The sequence below is a fragment of the Cynara cardunculus genome, unplaced genomic scaffold, assembly GCF_001531365.2.
Source record: "Cynara cardunculus var. scolymus isolate 2C unplaced genomic scaffold, CcrdV1 Un_Scaffold_1289, whole genome shotgun sequence".
NCBI classification, from domain to species: Eukaryota; Viridiplantae; Streptophyta; class Magnoliopsida; order Asterales; family Asteraceae; genus Cynara; species Cynara cardunculus.
Genome location: NW_020200723.1, coordinates 90385 through 98835, shown reverse-complemented (window position 1 = coordinate 98835; position 8451 = coordinate 90385). Strand labels below are relative to the sequence as shown.

Sequence of the window (8451 nt, the reverse complement as noted above, 5' to 3'; positions counted from 1 at the left end):
AATCAACAAAATCAATTTTATTTAAATTATTCAATTAAAATATTGTAAGACATTGTTCCTACTAACCAACTAGAATGGGAAGGAGGGGATGGGCAGAATGCCCTACAATGTCTTAAGCAAATATGAAAAGTAGCTTCTCGAACATCTACAACCCCCTCTCTGTATAGCCCGTCATCCTCTCTACCCGCTCGGCCTCGAACTCGACTACACTTGATGTTCGCTCGCCCTCTAACTCAGCTGCACCGCACGTGTTAGCCACTCAACTTCCCACACTAGCTATCTTATTCTGTTTTTTCTAGTTGTTCTTTTGGTATTTGAGATACCATATTTTAGACATTAAAATGAATGTTTTGAAACTATGTATACAAAATAATAATCACACTTAAGTAAATCATTTAATTAATCCTATTATAAATACAAGAGTAAACTACAAATTTGGTCCCTATAGTTTATTGGTTATAATGCTTTTGGTTGACACAGTTTTGAAATTACAAGATGACAATCGTGGTTTTAAAAAATTATCAGATTTCATAACGATTGTTAAAAAATATCCCAAAGTAAAGGCATTTTAGCTTTTTCTATTTTTATCTTATTTGTTTAATAAAACAAATATGTAAATTACATTATTACTGGGAGTATCAATGTAATTTTCTATAATATATTGTTGCAAATATTGACACACCAAACTCGATCCAACCCAAAACCTAGATCGAACTCGAGTAGAAACTTAGTCAAAATGGCCCAACACCCAAAATAAACTCAAATGTAGCTTGCAACATGGAAACGATAAACTCAAACTCTCAATGGAAGAATAATCAACCATAAACAATAAGGGATAAGAAACAACAACGAATTTACGTGAAAAATCCAAAATGTGAAAAAAGCATGGGCAGAGGAGACCACCGATAAGTCCATTATTATCAATCAATGTTATAATGTTTGGAAACTGGAGTAATGGATCGAGATAAAGACAGATTTTACGCTATTCCAATGTTAATAACAATTTGATTTCACAAATAAACTTGTAACTCCACCTTTAATAGATGAGAGAACCAATAAATAACTTTGATAACTCCACCTTCATAAATAAACTTGTTGCTTTTGATTTCAAGACTACAAAATGAAATTTGGATCCTTTACAGCTTGGGTACATCTCTCACATTACCCAAAGTCCGGATGACCCTATCATACATCTTGATTAGATATTACTTTGACCTAATATCTAGCATAAACCACAATTCCCAATCCGAACTGACCTCGAGCAAGGCTCATAAGTGGAAAAACAATCACGGTTTGGGCACATATGGTAGGTACATCCTGAGTCAAAAATTCACCTAGGTGGTGAAGCATTCACATCATCCGTCATAACCATTAAATCATTCATATTATCTTCAACTACATCCGCATGAGAGTGGCTAGTAGGCCTCTTTCCTTTCTCTCTATTTTTGTTCTATAATTTGTACCACTCATCTATAATGTGACCCTTCTTCTTACAGAAGTTGAAAAACTTTCTCTTGACCTTGGATTTTGACCTTGATCTCCTTTGGTTCTTGTAATTTCTCTTTAACTATCTCCCTAGCTTACTGATAAGCGGTTTATTACATGCTTAAAGTACCCATTTCCTTTGTTTAATAGGTAGATTTTTCTAGTTTATCCCAACCTTGAGTCATTTTTACTTCCTTATTTTCCATTTATTATGTTTGGAGCTAAAAGTGGTGATRGATTTGTTTTTACAACAATTTGGGGGTAGATGACATCTTTAACTTACAAATACTGCACTATTATGCTGCAGCATTCCAACAACATTGACCTGATCCGGTGCGGCTTTTTGGAGAAGTGCTTATTAGTTCAGCCATTGTATCAGAGGTAAGTCTGGGCTTGAAGAACCGTCGGTCTTTGACCAACACAGCTGGTAAAGGGGACCTTTGGATGACTTTTTGGATGACCTTTTGTGATAGATTTGATGTCCACTTTATGGTTCCCTCTTTGAAGACACTTACCTTTCCCATATTTTTGTCATTGTGTATAAAAAGGGGCCATGGGTGCTCCTTTAGAAAATCATTCCTGAACATCTCTTATCCCTTATCCCTCTTCCTTAAACACTCTCAACTTTTAGTAGCTTTATGTTTATGCAAGTTCTTAAGTTTTTCTTTAAATATTGTTCTTCATCTTGAGGTGCTGCAACATTGTCATTTATTTACTTTTATCATCATTTAATTTCCATCTTTACTTTCTGTCACTTATATTCAGTCATTTACATTCATGTCTTTATTTTATGTCATTTATATTTTATGTCATTTACTTTCCGTAATGAGTAGCTAATTCCATTAGCTCGGGTGTAGGGTAAAGGGTGAAATGTTAAACCGAATGAAAGTGGATGTTGTTTCGCAATAACAATGTTCCATTATTTCATTCAAGTTTTATAAAACCAAGCACACTTCTTGACGGGTTGATCACTTCGAATGTGTTAAAGTGCCATGGATTTAGAGATAAGCCATTGAATGCACGTCAGCTTGAATGGTATGAGAGGTAGACTTGAAAAAGTTACCGACAAGGAGACTTGTCATTTATGTTTTTCAAACTTAACTCCCAATGGGTTGGTCACTCTCTAAAAGTGTCAAAGTGCGATAGATTCAGAGATGAACTATCTTGAACACACGCCAACTTGAATGATATGGAAATCGGCTCGAAAGAGTGATTTTTAACAAAAAGATTTGTTTAGCCATATATTTTGAAGACACCATTTTGTCACCATCCCTGGTCTGAACACCACAAAGAGATATGGGTGCAAAGCTATAATATAGTGCAAAGGTGAAGAATGAGAGGAATACCTTCAAAGTAGATGGTGGAACTAGTTTTAGCTTACTGCATGCTGTAGCATTTCTACAGCATTGTCTGCTGGAATTTGTGTTTACGTTTCACCCCAAGTCATACACCCATGCTACCTTTATTATTTATGTTATATTATCATTGTTAACCCAGAATCAAACTGAAGTCTTCAATTTCATCATCTGAAATCATTTCTTTTATTGGACTTTTTTTAGACTTTTGCTACAATCCTCGTGGACGATAATCCGGTACTTGTACCACTTTATTACTTGGAAAGACGATATTGAGCCATATTGTATACTTGCTTTGTGGCCCAATTCTTTAGTCTAAAGGTGTGTGATATACCCGACCAAGTTTTTGGCGTCGCTGCCGAGGATTGGCAAGCTAAAAGTTTTCTTTTGAGTAAAGTAAAATATTTGATTTTTCTAGTACCGTTTTAATCGTCTTGTAAGTGGTGTATGCCAAGAACACATCGCGGGGAATTTTTCGAACTTGATCCAGATATTGAGAGAATGTTTCACCATAGAAGAAGGGATCAAAGAGCATTTCTTGCTCTACTCCCTCCCAACATGGAGTTACCACCTCCAATCATTTCGGAAATACCACATTTGGAAAATCAACCACCAGTTTTTGGACAAATACCATCATTTTCGAATTTTCAACAAGGACACCAAGAACACCCACATAATCATAATGATAATAATTTGGGTAATGAGAACACTGAATCGGAACATAATGACCACCAAAGAGCACAAACTCCGAACATCATTAATCTGGAAAATTCCAAAAATGGAAGGATCATGGATTATGCTATCCCGGATTTTGAGCAATTAAATTCTGGGATAGTTAGACCACATATGACCGCTATCCATTTCGAACTAAAACCGATAATGTTTCACATGTTGCAAACTAATGGCCAATTTGCCGAACTGCCCTCAGAGGACCCACATTCACACTTAAAGTCTTTTATAGAAATCACAGATGCTTTCCTGATCCCGGGAGTGTCCAATGACGCTCTCAGACTCACTTTATTTCCATTTTCATTGAGGGATCGGGCGAAAGCATGGTTTAACTCTTTAACACCGGGATCTGTGCCGTCTTGGAGTAACATGGCAGAATTTTTTTGTGAAAATATTTCCCACCAACAAGGAACGCTAAGTCTAGAAACGAGATCTGTCTTTTTAAACAACTGGATGATGAAGTTGTTCCTGACGCGTGGGAAAGGTTCAAAGAGCTATTGAGGAAATGCCCACACCATGACATTCCGTACTGTATTCAACTTGAGACGTTTTACAATGGGTGAAGTCCCATGGAAAAACAAATGCTCGACGCGACTGTAGGCGGAGCCTTTACAGCCAGTACCTATAATGAGGGATATGAAATCCTAGAAAAGATATCAGCAAACAATGGGCATTGGGCCGACCCACGTGCCCAGCCACAAAAAAAGACTGCTGGAATACATGAGGTGGATGCATATACTGCATTAACAGCTCAGCTCACCTCCATGACCAATTTATTGAAAAATTTAACTTCTGGTCAGGGAGTACAACAAGCTGCTAACACAACTGTTCCAACAGTCCTATCTGTGCAATGTGTGTGCTGCGGTGGGGATCATTTGAATGAACATTGTACCCATAATTCTGAATCCGTAAATTATGTTCAAAACATATCTAATCCCTACTTTAACACATATAATGCCAGTTGGAGACAGCACCCGAACTTTTCTTGGAACAGTCCCAGTTTAAATCCACCAATCCATAAAACAACAAGGAACTTCTAATTTCCAACCACAACATCATGCAAATAGTTCTAACTCACAGAACCATCAACAAAGTTTTCAAAATTCTCAACCACATTTTTAGAACAAACCTCCTCCACAGGCAGAATCATCATCTTCTTTGGAAGCAATGATAAAAGGGCTTTTAGCACATGCTCAAGCCCAAAATCAAGCTTTGATTAATCAACAAAGTGCTGCCATCAGGAATTTAGAGACTCAGGTCAGTCAACTTGCACTTAAGTAGAGCAGTCGAGCCCTTGGGACCTTGCCCAGTAATACAGAAGTCTCTAGAGATCTAGGAAAGGAACATGTGAAAGTAGTAACTCTTAAGAGTGGGAAGGAGTTGACAGAAAAAGTGGAAAAAGATAGTACGCCAAGACTGTTAGAAACTAGTGATCTGGTATCGGTTCCTGTCAAAGAAGGACCGGCCCCACCTTTAGAAAAACAAGCATCTGAGACCACCACTCTTGTTCCCCCAAGATCAGACTTCTCTTTATTTTTTCCAGAGGATGCTCTGAAGAAATCAGAAGGGACTGAGGTTGTAGAGACTCCTAAGCTTGATACCAAGAATCCTTCTGAACCCCCAAAGAGCACCACAAAGACTCAAGGCATTCAAGATCCATCCTGCTCAACACCTCCAAGCAAGAATGTGATAAAGCCAATACCTCCTTATGTTCCTTACCCCCAAAGGTTGAGGAATCAGAAAGAGGAATTGCATTTTAAAAAATTCTTGGATGTGTTCAAAGAATTGCACATCAACATACCATTTGTTGAGGCAATTGAGCAAATGCCTAGTTATGCTAAGTTTCTGAAGGATATCTTAAGCAAGAAGAAGAAGTTGACCGAGTACGAGACTGTAGCTCTTACCGAAGGATGTAGTGCACTTTTGACCAATAGCATACCCCTAAGCTTAAAGATCTAGGAAGTTTTACCATTCCTTGTTCAATAGGTGGGAAGGAGATAGGAAAAGCCTTATGTGACTTAGAAGCTAGTATTAACCTCATGTCTTTTTCTGTCTTTAACACCTTAGGCATAGGAGAGGCTAGACCTACCACAGTTACACTCCAGTTGGCAAATAAATCCATTGCATATCCTAAGGGAAAGATTGAGGATGTGTTGGTGCAGGTTGATAAGTTCATATTTCCGGTAGATTTTATCATACTAGACTTTGAGGTTGATAAGGACATTCCAATTATTTTAGGGAGACCTTTCTTAGCCACCGGAAGAACTTTGATAGATGTCCAAAAAGGAGAGTTGACCATGAGGCTTCAAGACCAAAAGGTCACATTTAATGTCTTCAACTCTTTAAAATATCCTGATTATTTGGAAGAGTGTTCAAGTATAGCTGAAATAGAAGAAGAGGTTGTTGAGGAAAGAATTCAGGAAAATCTTAAGTTGGAAGAAGAGAGTGTAGAGGAATTAGAGGAAGAGATTGTTGAGGAAGTAGAAGCAATAGGAAATGATTCTACACCAGTAGAGGTATCAGCCTTTGGACTTTTGGAAAATAATGAGCAAAAAGATTTCACCCCATCCATTATGTCACCACCTGACCTGGAGTTAAAGCAACTCCCATCCCATCTGAAATATGCTTTTCTAGGAGAAGAATGCAAATTGACTGTCATTATCTCATCTACCGTAGACTTGCATCAAGAGAAGAAACTTATGGATATGTTGAAAATGGACAAAAAGGCTTTAGGATGGACCATTGTTGACCTTAAAGGGATTAGTCCCTTAATTTGTCAACATAAGATCATCTTAGAGGATAAAAATTTCACATCCATAGAACCTCAAAGAAGGCTGAATCCTATTATGAAAGAGGTAGTAAAAAAGGAGATTTTGAAATGGTTAGATGCAAGAATTTTCTTCCCGATAGCCAGTAGTTCTTGGGTTAGCCCGGTCCAGTGTGTTCCCAAGAAATAAGGGTTTACAGTCATCACAAATGAGAAAAATGAACTTATCCACACCATAGTTGTATTCGGTTGGAGAATATGCATGGACTATAGGAGGCTAAACAAGACTACTCATAAAGATCATTTTCCACTACCTTTCATTGATCAAATGTTGGACAGATTAGCCGGCAAAGAGTACTATTGTTCTTAGATGGCTATTCAAGTTACAATCAAATAGCTATTTCTCCCGAGGACCAGGAAAAAACCACCTTCACCTGTCCTTATGGCACCTTTGCTTTCAAAAGAATGCCATTTGGACTATGTAATGCTTCTGCCACCTTTCAGAGGTGTATGATGTCCATATTTTCAGATATGCTTGAAAAATCAATTGAAATCTTTATGGATGATTTTTATGTATATTGTTCATCTTTTGACAATTGTTTTGAAAATTAAAAAAAGAGTCTTGAGAGGTGTGAGGAAACAGATTTGGTCCTCAACTGGGAGAAATGTCACTTCATGGTTAAGGAAGGAATTGTTCTGGGGCACTTAATCTCTAAAAAAGGAGTAGAGGTAGATAAAGCAAAACTCGAAGTTATTGAAAAACTACCAGAACCTACCATTGTTAAAGGAATCAGGAGTTTTTTTGGGTCATGCAGGATTTTACAGAAGGTTCATAAAGGATTTTTCAAAAATTTAAAACCCTTTATGTTTACTCTTACAACATGACCAAAAATTTGATTTTAATGATGAATGTAGAAATGCATTCAAAACTTTGAAGAAAGCCCTGATTACTTCACCAGTGGTAGTTGCTTCGGATTGGAGCAAACCTTTCGAGATTATGTATGATGCTAGCGATTGGGCGGTTGGTGCTGTTTTAGGTCAGAGAAGAGAGAAGGTGTTTCATTCAATTTATTACGCTAGTAAAAATTTGAATGAAGCACAAATAAATTATACCACCACGGAAAAGGAATTATTAGCTGTAGTGTTTGCATTTGAGAGATTTAGATCATACTTGATGGGGAGTAAGGTAATTGTGCATACCGACATGCGGCCGTCAAATATTTGATCTCAAAGAAGGATGCAAAGCCTAGGTTGATAAGATGGGTGTTGTTATTGCAAGAATTTGATTTGGAAATACGTGATAAGAAGGGTGTGGAAAATCAAGTAGCAGACCATTTATCTAGGTTAGAGAAACCTGAGATAGGAGGAGGAGACATTATAGAAACCTTCCTGGATGAGAGAATTTTGATGGTGCAACAACAAAAGGCACCTTGGTTTGCAGATATAGCAAATTTCTTAACATGTGGCATCAAACCCTCTGAATACACAAGCCATATGCTTAAGAAATTTTTTCATGATGTCAAATCTTATTTCTGGGATGACCCCTTTTTATTTAAACTTGCTGCAGATCAACTTTTAAGGAGGTGCATTCCAGATTCTGAGGTGGCAAAAGTTTTGTATCAGTGTCACCAAGCTCCTTAGGGAGGACATTTAAGAGGACAGTATAACACCCAAATATATATATATATATATATATTGAACCGAAAATATTAAACGAGAACCATAATCGAGATATAAAATTTACCCGACAAAAGGGTAATAGTGTAGTGTTTACAATACAGCTAACGAGAAGATAATTAACAACCTACTAATCTAGATTATTCTATACCTAGATTAAAGACGGGTGTTTCTATCGATCTCCAAAAATACCGTGACATCAAGAATGCAACGCTCAAAAGTACAAGGCTATAACTACAAAAGAGCCTTTCACGAACCAACMCTCCTCTCAACCCTTTTGAGCCCCGCCGCTAAAGGAACCTGAATAACAAGCTATATTAAGAAAAAGTGTTAGGCTTACGCTTAGTGAGTTCAAACGGTGAGGTAAATAAGTCTATAAATAAAAACATAATGTAAATATGCACGTACGTAACTTTAAACGATACAAGGTGAACATTT

The 8451-nt window shown here is 37.2% G+C and overlaps 1 non-coding gene across 1 annotated transcript; it reads right to left on the bottom strand.

The window, feature by feature from the left end:
• Positions 1–3985: 3985 nt before the first annotated feature.
• Positions 3986–4092, bottom strand: LOC112502362. Its single transcript, XR_003067672.1, has one exon. It is a non-coding gene; the product is annotated as a small nucleolar RNA R71 (small nucleolar RNA).
• Positions 4093–8451: the final 4359 nt, after the last annotated feature.